Source organism: Sminthopsis crassicaudata, chromosome 2 (genome assembly GCF_048593235.1).
Source record: "Sminthopsis crassicaudata isolate SCR6 chromosome 2, ASM4859323v1, whole genome shotgun sequence".
In the NCBI taxonomy this organism is placed as follows: Eukaryota; Metazoa; Chordata; class Mammalia; order Dasyuromorphia; family Dasyuridae; genus Sminthopsis; species Sminthopsis crassicaudata.
Window position 1 is genome coordinate 410,516,717 of NC_133618.1, and position 21,344 is coordinate 410,538,060.

Sequence of the window (21,344 nt, forward strand, 5' to 3'; positions counted from 1 at the left end):
TAGTTTAATATCACTAAAGAGCTGCTTATAAGAAGTTAGTATTTCCAAAGTCACTATTATTGTCTTTTTTGAGAGATGGCTTTATACTCCTCATCACAGGATGGAGAATGTTATAAAGATAGGTGGGAGCCAGGCTGCAAAAAGTTTTAAATGCCATTAGAATGTATATCTAAAGAAAATGTGGAATCATTGAAGTTTTATGAGCAGGGGAATTACATGGTCAGAACTTTGCTGTAGAAGATGAGGGGAAGGGCAACTGTCTGCAGGTAGATTAGTTAGGAGGTAGATAAGGCAAAAGTTTAGGAAAGAGATAAAGGATTGAACTAAAATGGTTGTCATGGAGACGGAAAGATAGAGATGCATATGAGAGATGCAAAAGATGAGGAATTGACAAGAACTAGTTCTCAGGAGAGGGTTAAGGACTGGATATGTTGATATGAGGATCATCCACATAAAAATAATGATTAATTGCAAGGGAGCAGATGAGATTACCATGATGGAATGTAAAGAGAAGAAACAGAAGAATAGAGGGTGTAGAAATGCCCACCCATAGTAGGAGGTTCATTATCAGATAAGGGAGATGGGAAAGATCAAACAGGTAGGAAAATCATGTGACAAAGCAGGGAAGAGAGATGCTGCAAAGAGGTCAAGAAGAATGAGGTATGAGAAAAATCCACTGAATTTAGCAATATGATCAATAGTGACACTGGAAAAAGTAGTTTGAATAAACTGGTGGATATAGAAACCAGATTGCACATTTATTACAGCTTGAGGGCAGAATCAATTCTAGTGGAATAGAACTCTAGTTTTATAAGCAAAGCCAATGGGGAAATTGGTTTTGGTATGTAAATATATACTTTATAGTCAATATTTCTAGGACTACAACCTCCCATAAAATGGGAGACAGATGCAAATACAAAGATTGTGCTCACAAGCAAGTCAGGTCAGAGACTGGACTGATACTGGCTCCCAACCCTGCAGGAGTGCAACCAGGTAAATTGGAAAATGTGAGGGGGGGGAAACCATATACTTCTGGAATATTCTTGTATCTTCAGAGAGGAATACTGGTTTGAAAAGCTGGGCATAGTCTGGAAGATCTGGGTTCAAGTTTCATCTTTGACACACTCACTGTGTAATTCTGAGCAGTGACAACCTTTTAGAACTCCAGACTCTCTAAGACTATATATATTTTTGAAAGTTCTTCATCAGGACACTCTGCCTATGAAAACATAGGTGTTCCAAAAAAATAATTTTTTTATGAAGTATTTAAAATAAATGGTTTATAGTAGAAATGAAAACAGGTAAGAATTTTAATTTATTTGAGTATTTGGGGCTGAATTATATAAAGTAAAAATGAATATTATTTAATTTAAGAGGTTAAGAATCTAAGGTGTGATTGTGAGGTTTATGTTTGTATTCATAAGGTATACAACAGATATGACCCTTGATGTATGACAGTTATTTCTCTCAACTCTTCAAAATTACCTGCTTACTCTCTCTCATAAGGGTTTTTCTGCAATCTCTCCTGAGGAAACTATTACCCAAAGATGAATCAACTTCTCAATGTGAAATCTTCCAGGCCAGACTGGGATGTGTTCTTGGGCAGATGTCTTTATTCAGATCATGTAAAGAGCAGACTAATGGCTACAAGTCAGAATTACTAAAGAGTAGCTCCTGAAAAAAAAAAAAAATCAGCCACTGTTTCCAATGAAATCATAACTGTTTCTCTTGCAATAATGACCTTACTGCACCCTGGCCTTTCCTTAATTACTGTAAAACTTTATAGAAGTTTCATTCTTTTTTAAATCAGAGAAATGATTTAGGTAGTCTCTTTCTTTATATATTTTTTCTCTTCACCTCATTTTTCTCCTTCTAATCTTTCTTTTCTTTCTCCTATTTCCTCTCTACCATTACAGCAACTTTCTCTTTTTTCCCCTTCTCCTACCCTTTCCCCCCAGTTTTACTTTCCTTCTTTTTTCCCTTCTCTCTTCATCCCCTTTTTCTTTCTTCCCTTTATTATCCCTTTACTTCTTCATTTTTATTTCTACTTTCTTTTCCATTCTCCTCCTCACTCTCTAGTCCTTTTTATTTCTCCTTTCCTTATCCATTTTTTTTTTTACTTTTTTTCTCTCTCTTTTCCCCTCCTTCAGTTTTTCATTCTCATTTATTCTTTCCAATTGTACTAATATATGATAGGACTTAAAAAAGACTCCAACAGTATACCAATATATATTATTCTTAATATTTCTCTTTTCCTAACTTGGTTTCACATAGGTAATTCTTAAATATCTCTGAATAACAGAAGTGTGTCCTAAGCATAAATTAGAATAAGTGTCAACTCAAACCCCACCCTTTATCACAAAGAGGGATCTTTTTTCCTAATGAAGTCAATAACAAATTGATTCAACTCTTGGACATTTTAGACTATAGACTTCTATAGGCCAGATGCTGTTCTGCAAACCTGATTTGTGTTTTTGAAGCTCAACAGTCTAATTTGAAATAAAAGGAATAAGTACTTCCTTATTTTTATTTGCAAAAAGTTCCAGTTGTACATTTTAAATTGTAATTTGTGATGACTAAGTAGACACTAGTGGAAAGAGTGCTGGGATTGGAGTCAGGAAAAACATGGATTTGAACCCTGTCTCTCACTTATTTGTTGAGTAACCAGAGGCAATTCAGGTAACTTCTACAATATCTGTTTTCCTAAAACAGGGATAATAGTACCTAGTAATACCTATCTCCTAGGCTTAGTATGGGAATCAGAAGAGACAATGTATAAGTAAGAGCCTTGTAAAACCTTAAGGCATTATATCAATGTCAATTGTTATTGTTGTTATGTTCACAAGACATATAGAAGATTGAACACCTTTCCTTTATCTGAAGGAAATGAATTCATGACTCAGAGAGACTAGTTACTTCATTCTACCCCCAACTATGCTCAGTACTCTGTATCTAGAAAACATTTAATGTTTATTGAAATGAATTAATTTGCATGTACAGCCTGAAATTTATACGGGCTCAAACTTCAAGACTGTTATTCTAGTATAGCACAAAAGAAGAAATGAACATTTATTAAGCTGACAACTAAATTTATTAGTATTTGTCAGATATTGTGTTAAGTGCTTTACAAATATCTCATTTGAATCTTATTGGGATATAGGTGCTAGTATAAGCTGCAAAACTGCATTCATAATTGAGGTAACTAGTAGTTAAGTGTATTGCCCAGCAAGTAAATGTCTGATGTTAATTTAAACTCTCCCACTTCAGGCGCTGTGCTCTATTCACTGTATCACTTGTGGTATGTATAAATGTACTTGAGGGGGGAGAAGTTATAAACAATAATTATTTGGGGAAAAGATCAAAATCAAAAAGCAAGAAGATGAAAAAATGAAGCAAAGGGAAGTGACAGCACAACTAAGAGGGCAGGTAGCCATTCTTGGTCCAGAGATTCAGTCCAAGTTTAAATATGTTTCATCAAATCCGCTGGGCATAGATTTGACTCAATTGTGAAGCAATTCAAACTGAAGACTCTTTTGACATATTAATGGAAAATTTTCAATGTGCCCTTACATTTTCCCATTCACTAAAATGTTGAAGCTCTATGTGGTTGCCAATCTGCTGCAAATGAAATATTACAGAAGTCTTAATATCATTTTAATATCCCTTTTTACATCCCATCTATCTTACTGTATAAAAACCAAGAGCATCATTCAAGAAGTTTCAGGCAATTGCTCTGTGAGACTGAAGTTTAGTGATCCTTTGATGGGCTATGTACAAAGGAATTATATCTTGCCATTGGACCCAGATGGCTCTGGTGGAGAAAGTGAGATTGGTGAATTTGTACAGCTCACTATCACTTAAATCCAATTCACTTGCATGTTATGCCATCATCTCCCTGATAACATCTTTTAAAAAGGAAGGATAAACAACAACAACAACAGCAATAACATCAACAAGAAAGGAACTAATATGAGGATAAAATCTCTCCAAATGCTTCTGTCTCCATTGATAGAATGTCTCTTTCAATGCACAGAAAAACAAAAAAGGAAATCATTGGGCTTTTATCAAGCAATGGCAACATGAATAAACTTAAAAAACACATTGATAGCTACACATGGTCCTGTTATAGTAGGTTTTTTTTTTTTTAAATCATGGCCTGAAGGTTATTCTCATGTGGTTGATTTTATTCTATAAATAGTATTATCAGACCAACAGAAAAGGTAGAATGACTAGTGGTACTGCCTCACCTGGTATATCTTATTAGGAATTAAGGCCCTGATATCACTAGCCATTAACAGCAATTATAGGCATATATATTCTAGTTAAGGCACTGTCCTAACTGTGTGTTTGTATGAGTGTATGTGTGTTTTGTGGGAGGGGGGGTGCAGTAAAGAAAAAAGCATAGCCCTTTAAAAAGGTATCGTGATCTCCATAGAATTAAACAGAGCAACAACAACTTAAGTTAATAATAATTATTATTATTATTATGCCAAATTCTTAAACTAGGAACAAACATATTGTAAAACCAATCAGTCAAATTAGTTGTCAAACATTTATTCAGTAATTGTCCTGTGCTAGGTGCTGGGGATACAAAGATAAGCAAAATGATTAGTTCTTGTTTTCATGCAGCACACATTCTTATGACGGATACATATAATTAAGTATGTAAAAGATCTATATCCATTTAATTTAATTTGATAAACATTTATTAAGTGCCTATTATTATCAGGCATTGTGCTAAATGCTGAGGTTACAAAAAGAGGCAAAAGGTAATTCCTTCCCTCAAAGAGCTTATGATCTCATAGAGTGAACCACATCTAAATTTTTTAAAAAAAGTAATTAACAGAAGAAAGACACTGGAATTAAGAAGGGGTGTGAAAGACTTCCTATAAAAAGTGGGATTTTAGTTGGGACTTAAAGAAAGCCAATGAGGTCAGTAGTCAGAATGGAGGGGAGCATTCCAGATATGGGGGAAAGTCAGAGAGAATGCTAGAATTTAGAGATGGTCCTATAACAGGACCATGTGTAGCTATCAATGTGTTTTTTAAGTTTATTCATGTTGCCATTGCTTGATAAAAGCCCAATGATTTCCTTTTTTGTTTTTCTGTGCATTGAAAGAGACATTCTATCAATGGAGACAGAAGCATTTGGAGAGATTTTATCCTCGTATTAGTTCCTTTCTTGTTGATGTTATTGCTGTTGTTGTTGTTGTTTATCCTTCCTTTTTAAAAGATGTTATCAGGGAGATGATGGCATAACATGCAAGTGAATTGGATTTAAGTGATAGTGAGCTGTACAAATTCACCAATCTCACTTTCTTGTTCATGGAATAGCCAGGAAGACAGTCATTTGATTGAAAAGTACATAATGGGAGGTAATGTATAAGAAGATTGGAAAGGCAGGAGGAGACTGGATTATTATTTTTTCTCCTGAGGCAATTGGGGTTAAGTGACTTGCCCAGGGTCACACAGGTAGGAAGTATAAAGTATCTGAGGCTGGATTTGAACTCAGGTCCTCATGACAGGTGCTCTCTCTCTCTACTATTCCATTTAGCTGCCCCTAGACTTTATTATTAAGTACTTTAAATGCCAAACAGGCAGATCCACTAGCAGTAGCACTACTACACTAATCAAAGTATAAAGACTCAGGACAGGACCCTTAGGAACACCTATGATTAGAGGATATGATGTGAAGGAGGATTCAGCAAAGGGGACAGAGAAGGAGAGGCTAAGATAAGTAGGAAGAGAATGGTGTTCTGAAAAATCTAAAGAGAAGAGAATATTTAGTTTTTTACATATAGTAAATATCTCTGTCTATTTAATAGTAGTGGATGGTCCCAACCAAGAAAACAAAATTAGAAGTTAATGTTGATGAAATCACTCTCAATTATGTACCCAAGATATAAGAAATCTGATATTCAAGATCATATATAGGGCCAACAGAAATCTGGTGGAATCCTTTCTTCTACTTGTCTTCCTTCTGGTAGTTGAAAAGAAAAGAGCCTGAGGAATTAGAGTCAGTAGTCATTAGAGCTCAAATGATGCCCTTTTCAGCAAACTTTTCAGATCACCATGATTAATCAATAAAAAGCATTTATTAAGCATCATTCTTTGGGGCTGCATTGTGCCAGGTGCTGAGGATGTAAAGATAAAAATGAACAAAAAGTGAACAAAAATATTCTAGCCCTCATGAACTTCAATTTATTGGGGGAAATATTACATACATACATTAGTACATAGAACACATATGTGTGATAGTAAAGATGTGAAGAAAAGAAAGCTTACTTTTGTAGTTTGCAGATGCAATCACAATCATAAATTCAAGTGTTACATGGAAATTTCTAGATAACTCAGTAACTTGGCACTTATCTCTTTTATAGCCCTGATATTTAGAGAACAGTTAACCAACTGCTTTGGTTAGAGAATAAGACTTGATGTAATTAATCAGGACTATTGATCCCTTTTCTTTTTATATTGGAAATCAATTCTCTAAACATTTATAGATAAGATGGAAGAAAAAAAAAAAACTAACCTCTCAACACTAATGCTTAGACATCAGAGGGCACCTAATGAGAACTCTTTCTATGAGAATCTCTAAAAAATGATCATGCAATTTCTATGTGAAAACACCACTTATTGGGAACTCAATAATTTTCTGGCAGTCATTCTACTTTAGAATGGCTTTAATTGTTAGGACATTTATACAACAACCAGCTGACATCTGCTTTTCTACAATTTCCTTTCATTATGCCTTGTTCTGCCCCACTGGGGCCAAGCAAAAATATTCAAATTCCCCTTTTAGATGAGTCTTTCTATTACTTAAGAGCAGATATTGATACTTTTCCTTTACCTCTCTTTTCCAGGCTAAACATTTCTTGTTTTTTTCAATTGATTCTAAATGGCATGGCTTCTAGTTCTCTTTCTGTTCTGGTCATCTTCCCTTGGTAGACATCCAAGCTTGCTTATGTTCTCCCTAAAATGTAATGTTATGGTATGAACACAATAAACTTCTCTGTGGTTTCCATGACACTGGTTTCTTCTGGTTCTCTGTTTGTCCTTTCCTTTCTTGATTTTTCTGTCTCTTCATACCTTATACATGTGTGTTTCTGTAGGGAAGGGGTTCTTAACTTTATTTTTTTATTTATTTATTTTTGGTTATAGACTCTTCTTTGGCAGTCTGGTGAAGTCTAAAGATTCCTAAGAATATTTTTAAATGCATAAAATAAAATGCATAGGATTACAAAGAAAGCCATTTTTATTGAAATATAATTATCAAATATAAACAGACAAACAAATTCATGCTACCAAGGTTAAGAACCCTTTGTTCTAGGATGTATTTTCAGATTTTTTTTTTCATTTCTCATTGTTCCTCTTGGGTAATCTAGTCTGTTTTTATGACTACAATTATCATTTTTATTCAGATTGTCACCAAATAGCCATGATCTTTCCTTTGAGTAAAACAGAGTAGAAGAGAAGAGAGGGGAAAAGGAAAGGAAAAAAAATAGGATGAGAAGAAAGGAAAAAAAGAGATGGGAAAAGAAAATGGGAAAAGAAGAAACAATAGGAATAAATGATAGGAAAAAAGAAGATAGGAAGAAAAGAGAAAAGAGGAAGAGAAGAGAAAAAGAGAAGATAGAAAAAAAAAAGATAGGGAAAAAACACTGGGGAGAAGAGGAAAAGAGGAATCCCCCAGAGTTCTAAAATTAAATTATATTTACCCTAAATACATTTCATTTGTGAAGCAGCATAGCATAGTGACTGGTGAAATGACCTTTGAGTCAGAAAGACAGGTAAAAATCCCATCTTTGACATACTGTTTGTGTGATCTTGGACAACTCATTTAACTTTTTAGTGCTCCAAGACTAAGACTTGGACTAAGACAGAATTTAAAAAATGATGCTGGTTAGCATTAGTGGAAAATGTTCAAAATATATACAAATTAAAGGTAATTTCAAAAAGAAAGGGTCAACTTATGAAGGCAGAACCACAAGCACTTGGCAGTGAGTTATTATTGTTTAGTCATTTACAACTTTATATAATTCTTTCTGTTCTTATTTGATATTTTCTTGGCAAAAGTATTGTAGTAGTTTGTCATAGCTTTCTCCACCTCATTTTAGGAAAAGTTAAAGTTAACTATGAAGTGACCAATCATTACTATAGCTATCCTTCACCAGCAGTTAAAATAATCTTTTTCATACAAAGGATAGACTATTTAATTCCTCTATTCAAAATTCTTCAATGGTTCCTCATTGACCAGAAAATATAAAGTTAATTAACTTATCTCTTAGGACTCTCTACAATGTGGGTAATTTATCTTTCCAAATTCATGTCATACTAACCTTCTTCACAAACTTTTCATTCTATTCATATTTCTCTACCAGCTGTTTCCTGATATCACCCTACTCTTTAATGCCTTACTTCACTTATGAAGTTGAATTTGCCAACTTGGAAAGAACTTTCTTCACACCACTGCCTCTGGAGAGTTTTTTCTATTTTTAAGACTCAGATTTTCAAAGGCAACCCTCTCCTACCTGAAAAGGACATTTATCTCCACAAATTTTCTTAGTACTGTTTGTCTATATCACTCTTTTGCTCCTATCACATTCTGCTTTATACAATATTTATATTTATGGTCATCACACCCATATTAGATTGTAAACTTCTTGAGAACACAGAATATATTTAAATTTTTTTTTCATATTTCCCCATATTGATATATTGAATTACATTGAATTAAATTCTACCTATGCATCCCTTTGGGGCCAAGTAGAATAAATTTAATCCCTCTTCCACATAACAGCTCTACAAATACAAAGACATCTATTATGTCCCACTTAAGTTTTCACTTCTTTAAGTGAGAAATACATAAATCCATTTATCCAAAAATAGCATTGTCCCACCTTGAAAATCACTTTGCTCTTCCTTATACTGAATCATTTCTAAATGTAGAGGATTGTTCATTAGCTGAGTCAAAATTGGTCTCAATGTTTTTTTAGCTGTCTTTGCCACCAGTCCTCTATGCACTCCTGTTCATACAACCAAGTGGGAGTGAATCAAGAAAACAGCCTTGAGGCCTATGTTCCCCAGCATTATTTATTTACCTTCTCCTCAGCAGGAAGTGTACAGTCATCTGGAAGTCTTCTCAGTCAACTGAAAAGTCAGTGTGCACATCCATTCTTTAGACAGGTCACTTTAAGTCAAGCTTGAGTACTCTAGCACTTTAAATAAATCTTCTTCTAGCCAGTTGTAGAAAGGAATTATTCCTATGAACACACATTTCCATCTCTGACGAGAGAGAGTCAGGTAGCTGAATATTAATCAATAATCAAGGATTTATTAAGCAGTTATTATGTGCCAGGCAGTCTGTTAAGAGATGAGGATATAAAAAGAAAAAGAAGTTTCTGTCCTTAAGAAGCTTACATTCCTATGAAGGAAGATGACATTTACAATTTATACAAAATAAGTACAAAGTCATTTTTTTGGAGAGGATACCACTGGTGAAGAAGGGAATAGAATCAGGAAAAGTCATATAGAAGATGGTGCTTCTGAATTGCTTTTCTGAAGGAAATTGAGAATTCTAAGAAACAGAGATGAGGAGATAATATATTTTAGGAATGGGAGAGAGCTTGTGCAAAGGGAATGGAGTCTGGAAAGGGCATGTGAAGAGCAGTAAGAAAGTCACTTTGATTAGATTGTAGAATATGTGGAATGACAAATAATGAAAGTTGGGAGCTAGGTAGGAGCCAGGTTGTGAAGGATTTGTCTGCACTGTGTCAGTCCCCTGCTTGTAAACTTATGATAAGTTCCTTTTTTCTATGATACCGAGTGCTTCTCTCTCTGCCATTTAAGGCCTCTTATAATCTAACTCTGGCCTTCCTCTATTGAGTTGATCTATAACATTCACCCTCTACTCTGGCAAGCAGATATCTTCAAAATGCCTGCCTCACAACTTATAATCCTTCCCAACTCTATGTCTTTATTTAGATCCCTGATTAAAATGCCATTATTCTTTTTCTCTGCCCCCCCCCCCAATCCCTTCTATTCTTTAAGATCAACATTTTATGATCTTGGGCAAGTGACTTCCTCTCTTTAAGTCCCCTTCCATAAGAAACAGATGATAAAGTAAAATGATGCACATCAAATATCACTAAATATTTTATTGATTTGGGAAAAAGATGGTTATTAGTATAGGGATAGATACTTGAATCTGGTATAACTTCTTAGAAAGAAGAAATTCATGGCATATAGAGTCTTCCAAATCATCTATAAGCCTCTGGCCTTATTTTCTTAAATTTGAGCTATATGTGAGTGTTTTTTTTTTTTTTCTCTCCCTCTTTCAGTTAGAATAAAGAAGGACTTTGTGGAGGCTGTGGGTCATATTAGCTTTATAATCTAGGATTTTCCATGAAGCCTTCTTTGGTCACTTTGGTGGATGCTCACTTTGCCCTTTCTCTAGTAATCCCATGTAATTTATATTTTGCATTATACATTTTTGCTATTCAAGAGAATGTAACTTTGCTGAGGGTAAAGACAGTTTCATTTTTGTCTTTTATCCCCCAAATTTAGCATTGTACCTGAAACATATTGGGTACTTAATAAATATTTAGTAATTGATTGAAATGAACAAACTTAGCAAGCACCAACTATGTTCATGTACTAGGTACTGAGGAAGATATAGAATTTAAGTAAAATAGTCATTTCCTCATGGATCTTTACAGACTAGTATATGTATCTGATGCAAATGCTTATATCAGCAATATACAATAGTATTATATATACACATATATTTATACACACATATCTGAAAAGTACTGTGTAAAAACAACAACCATGATATGTGAGGTCAATAATTTTTATTAATAGAATGTATCAAGAAAAATATTGCACTTGATCTGAGTTTTAAAAAATGGATAGTATTTCATAGGTGAATATTGGCAGAAAGCCATAAAGAATAGAAGAGCAAAGAATAAAGGTGGGGATAATGATTGACTGTATGCTATGTTGCACTGGTCCCTCTATTATTGTTTTGATGCCTCCAATACTCTTCAAGCTATCTAAGAGCAGGAGCCATAAAACCATGTCTTAGATTTCTGTACGATACCTTAGAATGCCTACCTAGCACATAGAATGCTTCCAACTAATAAGCTAAATAGTTGTATCTTTCATAATATTGAGCAAATAGTAGATGTTAGTCCCTTTTTTTTGAAGAGGACCAGTGATATCATGGATAAGGTCTTGACATATATGAATCAGATTTAAGAGAGGCTGAATCACAAAGTAATCAGCCTCACTCTCTCTTCTACACTCACTGAAGTTCAAAGGCAAAACAAGTAAAAAAAAATCAGCACTGGCCAGGCTTGGAGTAGATGACCCTGACATCTTTGATATGATCAAACTCTAAGCTTTTATAGCACTTATTTCAGCTTCCTTTATGACCATTGGAACAAATAGTTCTTATTCACCCATTCTACTGGGGGTAGTCTTAACCTACTTGGGGTAGACATTCACTTAACTACTGATGGATAAGAGGACTGTTATTTATTCTAAACCAGCTTTAGCTTGTCTTCTAAGACAGTTTTACCAGAGTGTGGCCACCAAGCATGCTACAAATTCTTTGAAACACAGGGTGGCAGGTAGACACTAAAGGTAGATGAGTGGCCCTGAAAGGAGCAAGCCTTCATACCAGAGGTGCTAGTCTTCATTGTACAGCTCATATACTTCATGTAATAGATGCTTAATGAATAAGTTGTAAATTAGTTGGTGAATTATGGATACATTAGTTTCAAGAGTAAATAGTGTCAGAGAAACATTAAATCTAGGAGATGGTAAGAAGGGCAAGAAACTATTTTTATTCACAAAAGCTAGAATCTTAGATAAGCACTCCCCAGATCCTGGAGCATCTGAGAAAAGACATGGAAGAATGTATTGGACCAATGCTTGGGAAAGGAAGCTTTCTAGTTCCTTTTGGCAGAATTTTGCCAGATATGAGAAAAATCAATATCTTCCATGTGAGACATTATATTAGACAAAGCCTAATATAATGTTATCCATTTTTCTTCTCTTATAGTTGACTTTTGTCAAGCATGTACCTCTGTGGAAGTAGAATACTGATAGCTTTGGGAGAGGATGATCTGTATAACTGCTTGGAGCATTTTGCTTCTAGCTTAAATATGTTGAAAATTTTTTTAAAAATTCACAAAAATGATTGAATATCATTTTAGTTTTTTCTTTTTCTTTACAAAACAGCTAAATGATGAGAATTTCTTCTTCTCTATTTGAGAGAGAATAGTATATGCTAGAAAGAGAACTAAGTAGAATCTTAAATGCAAAGGATAAAAAAACGCTGACAGATTTTTAAAGTCCTTAGCAACTTAACTTGTGAACTCCTGTTTATGAGCACTGTGTTCTAGTGGAAAAAACCCTAAAATAGTTTTCCTGGATCCTGATACTATATAGAAAAGTCACAACCAAAATTCCCACTTTTTTCCCAGATGAATTGCTTTTAGCCATATTTTCCCTTTCCTATATTTCTGAAGTTGATTCTTTAAACCAAAGTAGCACTTTACATTTATACCCATTATATCTAATTTTATTATCATCAGCCAGCATTCAAGCCTGTTGAAATCTGTTCAGTCCTGTTTGTTATATAGTTATTGACTATCTTTCCTAACATTTGAAAATTTGATAAGCACATTTTATCTTCATCTAAGTCACTAATAAAAAATGTTAAATAGTACAGGGCTTATTGTAAGGATACTTCACCTGAAATCTCTATCCAAACACATTTTGTAATCTTTTCTATGTAGACTAAGTTCTGAGCTCTGGAAGAGAAAAGTATGTAAAATTTAGTCTTCCCCTCTTGTCACAGCTTTTGAAACTTTGAAAGAACTCTCAAGTTGAATACATTAGCCATAAGCAAACACTTATCAAGTACCTACTTTGGGCTAGATATTGGGAATATAAAGACAAGAATGAAGTAGCTCCCTACACTTACAGGACTTCTTTATGCTGTGCAGACTGAAATAAATGGGAGATTTAGATGAAAAACTTTGTGGTAGTAGAACTTCAATGTTGGATGAGTTACTGAGGGAATTCTGAGGTTTTCTTTCCTTTGATATTCTTCAAAACTTTTCAAATGGGCTCCTACCTAGAAGTGGAAGGCATGAGTAAATGACTACTTAAGGACACTTTGATGTCTAAGATTTGGTTTTTAGGCTTCAAAAATCCACAGAAGTTTTTTTTTTTTTTAATTTTTCCCTAAGTGTGATCAAAAGATGAAGAGTAAGAGCATACATGAATGGATGGTCATCAGAGGGTATTCATAGATTCCCTCTAGTTTACCTCATATTTATCAGGAAGAGAGGTGACTAAGTGGATAGGGTAGATAGATGGATAGTGGATAGATGGTCAGAAAAACCCAAGTTTAAATTCAGCTGTGTGACTCTGAGAAAGTCACTTATTTGCCTCAATTTCCTCATAATAAGATTGAGATAATAATATCACTTCCCTCATTACCTTCCAGGACTATTGTTAGGGGAAAATGAAATGTTTGCAGAATACTTTCTAAACTCTTAAAGTGCTGTTTAAATGCTAGCTTTTATCATTATCTTGTACATCTGAATAGTATCTCCTAATAGACCATTAGCTCTTTGAGATCAGGGCATAGTCTTGCTTTTCTTTGAATCCCCAGTACTTGGCGTGGTACCTAATATGTGATGGATAATTAATAAATGCTTGTTGTTAATTTAATTCAGATAGTATATGCACTGGCAGAATCACAAAATCAAAGTGTTGTAGAATTTCAAAGAAAACTTAATGGCCATCTAGTCCAAATTGTACCACAAAAGTAATACACTTTGATTTATGCATTTTCCCCTCATATAAAGTCTAAATTTGAACTTTGCCAATTTTACCCAATTATTTCGAGTTCTATATCTAGAATCAAAAGAAGACTTTCTCTTGAGTTAGAGAACATGTGTTGAAATCAAATTTTTGTCACTACTACCTCTATGGTCATAGGTGGTTCAATTAATTTCTCTGGGGCTGAAATACCTCAGTTATAAAAGTTGACAGTTGGAAGGAACTCTCTGACATCCCTTCCAGCTCTGGATCTTTGATTCTATTATATAAATTAACTCTTCTTTTAAATAATTGAAGGCAACTACCACATATCCCACCAAGTCTCCTTTACTTCTGGTTAAGCATGTCCAGTGTATAGGATAATAAATTTAGAACTAGAGGAGAGCTTATAGGTCATAAGAGGATGATTTTTATTATCTCGTAATTCCCTGGGGCACTCCACTATGGACTTTTCCAGTTTACATTTAACCATTAATGACTATTCCTTAAATCTGGCTTTTTGACAAGTATAGAACCTATTTAATTTAACTATAATATAGTCTGCATTTTTCTTACAAAGTCTCTGTCCTTTGCAGAGTGTCTTACATCTAGCATATCTGTCCCTAAGGACTAGCACTCCAGTTACAAGTTTAAGAAGGTTAAAATTAAATTGATAGCTAGTGATGTTTGGGGAGGACACCACTAACCTTATGAGGTGAGAGAGCAAAACTCCCATGTTCTCCCTGAAGATGACAAAATATTGGACTAAATGGCCCATTAATCTGCTCCAGCATGATGTATGTGAACTTGGTATAGCTGAAAATGTGCTTACTAGATAGTTGGACAATTTGTGTATGAATCCTGTCACTGACACTTCTACCACTTATCATTTCTTCCTCAATTTTCTTATTTGAAAAGGAGGGAACATCACTAGAGTATTCCTAAAATCCATTTCTATGATCATGTGTTTTCACTTTCACATAATTCCAAAACTATTTGTTAAAACACAAAATAAAATGTTCTTAAAGGACAAAATCCAAAGCCCTCTGCTTTGTCAAGGAAGTAGATGGGGAGTAGAGAGGAGAAGAAGGCGATCCCTATCTTTTGCTATTAATCAACAAGGTAAAATATTCCCTTGTTTCAATGTAGCACTCATGATGTTTTTAGGACCAACAGTATTTTGCAACATCTACCTTTTCCTTAGCACAATTAATGCCACTAAGCTTTTTAATCAAATTAAATAACAATACAGTGAATAAAATCTTATGAAGGATTTTCACATGGTAGAAATAGCTGAGCTCCTGAGACTTCAGTGGATCAAGCAGACAGAGCTGTCACTGAGAATATCTGCATTGGAAATTTATTTTCTTTCTAACTCAAGCATTTTGCAAACGAAAGCCAACATATATGCAGTATGTTTATTTTAAAAGAATGTTCTCCTCACAGCAATATATAGCTTTTGGTTCCATGTTTCTTCCCTTTCTCTACCCAATCCAGTTTCTTCTACTCCTTTCTTCTCAAAGACTCTGTCCTTGTTTTTTCCTTCTCTTGCTATCTCCTGGGTAACAGGTTCATAAGGATAAGTATCTCATGAAATTCTAAGAAGACTGAAAATTTTGCATCTTTTATACAATTCAGCAATTATTTATTCACTGAAGACTATGTGCAAAGTTATTTTGTATAACAGGGATGAAAACAACAACAACAATAGCATTTATATAGTACTTTGAAAAATGTTCATGATGAGTGTTGTTAGCTCATTTGATCCTCACAACAACCCTGGGAAGTAGGTGCAAATCCGACAATCTATTCACTAGGTTACCAAAATAGTCTAGCCTTCCCAAAAGCTTCTAAGGTAATGGCAGAAATAATCCTCATTATTATAGGACAAGGTAGGATGTGTGATAAGTGTCATAGGAGTTACAAACAGTATAATGGGATTCCAAAGAAGGGAGAGATATCTAGTTTGGAAGTGGAGTATAGGAGATCCAAGAATGTTTCATGGAGGAATTGATACAAAAAGAATAGGGAGGAACTTGTTTGTGCAAGTAAGGTAATTGGCACAAAGTAAGTGGCTAATGAAAGTCTGTTGACTGATATTGATTGAACCCTCATAGAAGATTTAGGGGATGACATGAATAAGAGTTGTAATATTTGGGTGGAAAAAGTTGGGTTGTTTATGTCATTGGAGGGAATAAATACCACATCTGCAAATTCACAGAACTATTGAGATATTAAAGTATAAGTATGATGCTGGTATTTAAAAGTTATGGGAATAATTCTAAGAGTAAAACAAGACAGTACAATGAGCATTGTTTTTGGTGCCAGAAGTCCTGGTTTCAATCCATATCCTTTACTACTTTCTATCTGTGTGATTTTAGACAAGTCACTTGGTCTCTGATGGCCTCAGTTTCCTTATATGTAACTTTTTTGGTTGTTGTCAGAAGGTAAGTAGTAGGGGTAGGTGAACTGCACAGTTTCTAAGACTCATACAGCTCTAAATCCATAAAATCCCACTAAGCTTGACTAACATCTGGAGGGAGTATGAAGGAGTCACTGCTGGTCACCTGGGAAAAGACATGAAGGAGTCACTGATGGTCACCTGGGAAAAGAGTGAGATTTGAAAAGCAACATGCTCTAGATCTGTCTTGAATGAAGGATTTAGGTTGCTGAAAGGAAGAACTAAGTTACTGACATTCCCCTAAGTATTTGGCTGTGATTTAAATGGGAATAGAGGAAGAAAGAAAGGGAGAGGGAGAGAGAGTCACAAGACTGCTGCAGCCCATTCCTGGGCCAAATATAAACTTGTTAATAATGAAGGGGAGGAGGGAGTACCCCACATGTAATTATATTGTTCAGAAAATGGTTGGCACTCGATAGAAGATAGGGCTTCTATAGTTCTCTGTAAGCTAAGGCTCTTGGACCCAATTTGATGCTTCTGTGACAATAATATCAGTTGGCAACTAGTGCCTGGTGTCAATAAGGACCAGAATTAATAGTTATCTAAAAACAGACTACCCTGCTCCATAAATATCTTCCAAAGTTTGGAGCCCTGTGTTAACAAAAAACCATCAAGATCTGTGTAGCAGTTCTGAAAGATGAATATAACAGACAAGAAGAAAGGCCTGTTATGAAACAACCTTATTTACCTGTAACCTAAGCTTCTCTCTTCTTCCACTTCTCAGGTACTCAGGAATAGCAGGTATGTACAAATTGTTTCCTGGCACAAGCTGAATAAAGAAACCAGTGAAACTTCCCAGTCAATACTTGGGAAGAAAAATGGCCTAGCACAGGAAGAATAAATAAATTTAGAAACTTCAGTGATGATTGTTTACTAGCAAAATGATTTAGTGAAGTGAAAAAAAATGCTAGACTTGGAGTTAAAAGATATGTGTTCAAATCTTAACACTGCCATGTGCTAACTAATAGAATTCAACAATTATATTTAACATCTTAGTTTTCTCTTTTTTAGTAAATCAAGGGATTAAGTTAAATAGCTTTTAAAATCTATGATCTCCTATCTGGTGATATGGGTTTTTTCTAATCCATTTCTGTCCCAATACTTCCCTGTCCTTACCATCTCTCTCTCTTAAATAACATTCCCATTCCCTCAAGATATACCTATTAGTCAACCTAGCCATGCTGTGTCTCCAGTTTGGCACTACTTTTCAACTTGTGTCCCTTTCTGTGGGATACTAAATCTGTTTTCAAAGTGTTATCTCCAAACAGGAAAAACCTAGCTGTTTCTGTCAGGTCTCTTTCTGTTTTCATCCATCCCAACTTGCTAAAAATGCTGTATTTACTGCCTTTGCTTTCATCAAGGATGGCTAACCACAATATTTTAGAAATGATTGTATTGATATGAGAGATTGGAATGAGTTAGAAGAGATCTGTTCATCCATGTAATAAGGCTTCACTTGTGTTTTAGAAATGTGTCATACTTTTTTTTTTTTTTTTTTTCTACAGGTGAAAGAGAATCTTTTTGGTTTGTTTTATGTGGAGTTTTCGAGTGGAAGGAAAGTATGGATGACCTTTGATTGCAGTCTAATGTGATGATTTTTGTATTTCTTTAAAATTGACTGATCAAATGAAAAAAAATAACCAAATGAGAGAGCTAAGGAATAGGATCTTCCTGGGGTTTGGCAGAAAAAGATGTAAATTTCACTCCATGCTCTAAGGCAGGGATTCTAAGCAGTTTTTGTGTTGTAGACTCCCTTCACAGTCTGGCAAAACCTGTAGATCCTTTTTGCAAATGACATTTTAAAATACATATGATAAAATAGGCAGAACTAGAAAGGTTACTAGAAAGAAAGATGAATTCAATCCAAGTTTACAGATATCATGAAATCTGTCCATGAACCCTTGGGAGACTGGATTCTAAGCTAAAAATGTTAATTCTAGAGAAAAATTTGAGATGTTTTTGATCTGTGGCAGAAATGATGGTCTAAATATCAGGGAAAATAAACTTAACACTTGTAATATAAGTCCCTCATTCTGGGAAAAAAACAAAACAAAACAAAACAAAACAAAACATCAAAACCTTTAAATACATATGTTTTATAAGCTCTGAAATAGTTATTTCCAGGTCTTAACTTATCTCTTCCATTTTGGTACAATGGACTGGGTTGATTTCTTCCTTTTTAAAGATGGAGGGCTGAGCTCTCCCTATACTATGGGCCAAAAGTCTCCTTTTCTGTTTCTTTCTAGATCTGCTTTCAAGAGCTGAAATGTCTCACCACAAATCACCACAAATAGTATCTTATGTTTTCCAGAGTCCTTCAGGATGACAATGAGAAGGATACACAGGAAGGACATGATTCTTCATGGCCTTGGCCATGTGTACAGATACTGTGATTGCAAAGGGACATATGTCATTGCTCTAGGAGATGTAGCATGGACTTGAATGAAATGGATATTTTTATTCCTCAAGAGGGTGGCTGTTAATCATTCTGAGAGCACAGACATGTTTTATAACCTTTCTCTCTTTTTATAACCTTTAAAACAACCCAATGCTGAAGTCAGCTTCCTGGGCAGCAATCATGGCAAGGCCTGCTGACAGACATGGAGATTAGGCTCTGTCCCCTTCAGAAGTAATGATAATGTATCCCCACATCATAAAGAAGTCAACTTATAATAAGTTATTATTTACTATGTACTAGACATTTTGCTTAATACTGAGTATACAAAGAAATGTAAAAACAGTACCTGCCCTCAAGAGGCTTACATAAATATGTATGTACATGATAAAATATAAGATAAACTGGAATGCACTTAGAAGGAATTTCCTAGGAAAGGAGCAAGTAAACTTATATACTGATTTTTTTTTTTTTTTTTTTTTTTGCCAAAGACTGATTGGCAAAAAATCTAAAGAAGATGCAATTTTTTTTTCCCCAACTGTCTCACTTTTCTTTTCCAAAAAGAGACTGCAGAATCAATGTTTGAAGATGTGTGGGGAACACGAGTCAAGAGATGAGATTTAAAGCACTGATTGAAAAAAAATTGTAATTGAGAAGGCAGAAGCTGAAACTGAAGGGACTAGAGAAGGTGATCTGATTATTGGTTTCTGAAAGTACAAAGCAGAAGAGACCTAGACCTGATTTTGTGAAAGATGTGGAAAAGTTCTTAGGATGAAAGCCATTCCACTCAATTTACAATTCTAAGTGATAAGAATTTTATGTTAATGAGACTATGTCAGGGAACTCAGGCTCCATTTTGCTCCTTAACCTCAGAAAGTGTGGTCAAAAATGCTCACTGATGTATGCCGAATAGTTCTGTTTTCAAATCAAACCTCTGAAGATTACTACCTGTGTCACTTTGAGAAACTCACTCAATTTCCCCAAACCTCAGTTTCTTCAGCTGTAACATGAAGAGCTAGTATCAGAGCACCAGTGATTCTATAAACTGATCTTGATCTAGAAAATATATATTCAAAGCATATATGTCAGTGCCATGAAGAACAGCACATTTCTATCATATGCTAACAATTTACATATACTTCATGTTTTCTTATGGAGATGCCAGAATTCACAAGCCATTTTTCTTTTCTCTTTCATTTAGCCTGCTAATCCCTTTCCCTGCCATAATTTTGATTATTTCTCAGCATGGAAAGGATTATCTCTAACTATTTATATTTAAATTCAGCTATTTGTCAGATTGAACTCAAAATAGAACAAGGAAAGAAAGGAAAACTGGAGGTGCTCAAAAGGAGGTTCTTGACCTTTTATTTATATTCAGAAGCAGGGAGACTTTGCTAATTATACATTCTGGAAAACCAATAAAAATACCCCAGGTCTAGAGTGACTTAATATGGTGCTCACATTAAGAAAAGATTTGTCAGAAAAAAGTAACTATGATTTGAATGAACCCATCACTCATATCATTTAACATTTTCAGTATCATCTTGAACACTTGGCTGGATAAGAGGAAGCATTAAAAAAAAAAAAAAAAAAAAAAAAAAAGATTCACTAATTTAGGTTAAGACTGAAACACCATGGGCAAAATAAAGAAGGCAGGTTAAGCAATAACCTGCCACATGGCACCAAACATCTGAAGCAGGCCTTGTTCAATTTTATCCAACAAATATTTATTTGGCACTTATCATGAATAGATTGTTGTGCTAGATTCAGGCAAATGCTGAGTTAGGACAATCTTGTTCTCAAGGAGCTCACAGGCCAACACTACATTTAAACATGAATTTAGGATACATGAATGAGAGATATAAAACATTATGAATGTTTTACAGAGGAGGAAAAAATAATTTCTCATTGTGGATCATATACCATTTGAGTTGGGCCTTGAAAAATGAAACCACAGAATTTCAATAGGATGATGATAGGGAATACCATTCTTGTTGATGAACATGTAGAAAAGTACCAGGAAATAACAAGTTGTCCAGTTTCACTTGAGTAAAGAAGATGAAGAACAGCAGTTCACACTGCTGTGAAGAAAGGTTGGAGTCACTTTATGTAGATTCTTGAATGTTATGCTAAAAGTTTGTTTTCTAAGGTTACTTTGGGTTAAAGGATCAAAATGAATACACAATGATTCACTGAAAGATTGAAATGAGGGATTTTATGGCTCTGCATGCCCTATGAAACAGTAAGACCCAGCATCTATTTTCTTAGTTGCTGCATGGATTCCTAGTTTATTTGAATTCACCCTTTTTGCAAGTCTGACCATAGAGACCAATATTGGACTTTCTCAGGCAAATAAATAAATAAACACATACACATTCATATGTATGTATATATGTATTTAAGAAAGATATATATTGATTGGGATAGCAAATTTAATTATCACATAGTTAACTATTCAGAAAGTACTTATCAGTTTGGTTATTCTGCATGGGTACAGCCTAACTCAATGCTATTAGGCGATCAAGTGTCCTTGCTTAGGTTTCCCCAGTTATAAACCTTACTCTCTCTCTTGAAATTACCTATATTTTCATATAAATATTTATTTACTCATATGTAGAGGAAGTATAACCTCAGTAGAAAGTAAGCTCCC

General features: G+C 34.6%; 1 protein-coding gene and 1 long non-coding RNA gene across 6 annotated transcripts in view; one reads left to right on the forward strand and one right to left on the reverse strand.

The window, feature by feature from the left end:
• ATP10B (ATPase phospholipid transporting 10B (putative)) overlaps positions 1-21,344 on the reverse strand; it is a 296,022-nt gene that overhangs the window by 270,390 nt on the left and 4,288 nt on the right. The window lies entirely within an intron of this gene.
• On the forward strand, positions 943-18,767 carry LOC141553552 (uncharacterized). The gene is made up of 2 exons (XR_012485519.1): positions 943-993; positions 18,546-18,767. It is a non-coding gene; the product is annotated as an uncharacterized LOC141553552 (long non-coding RNA).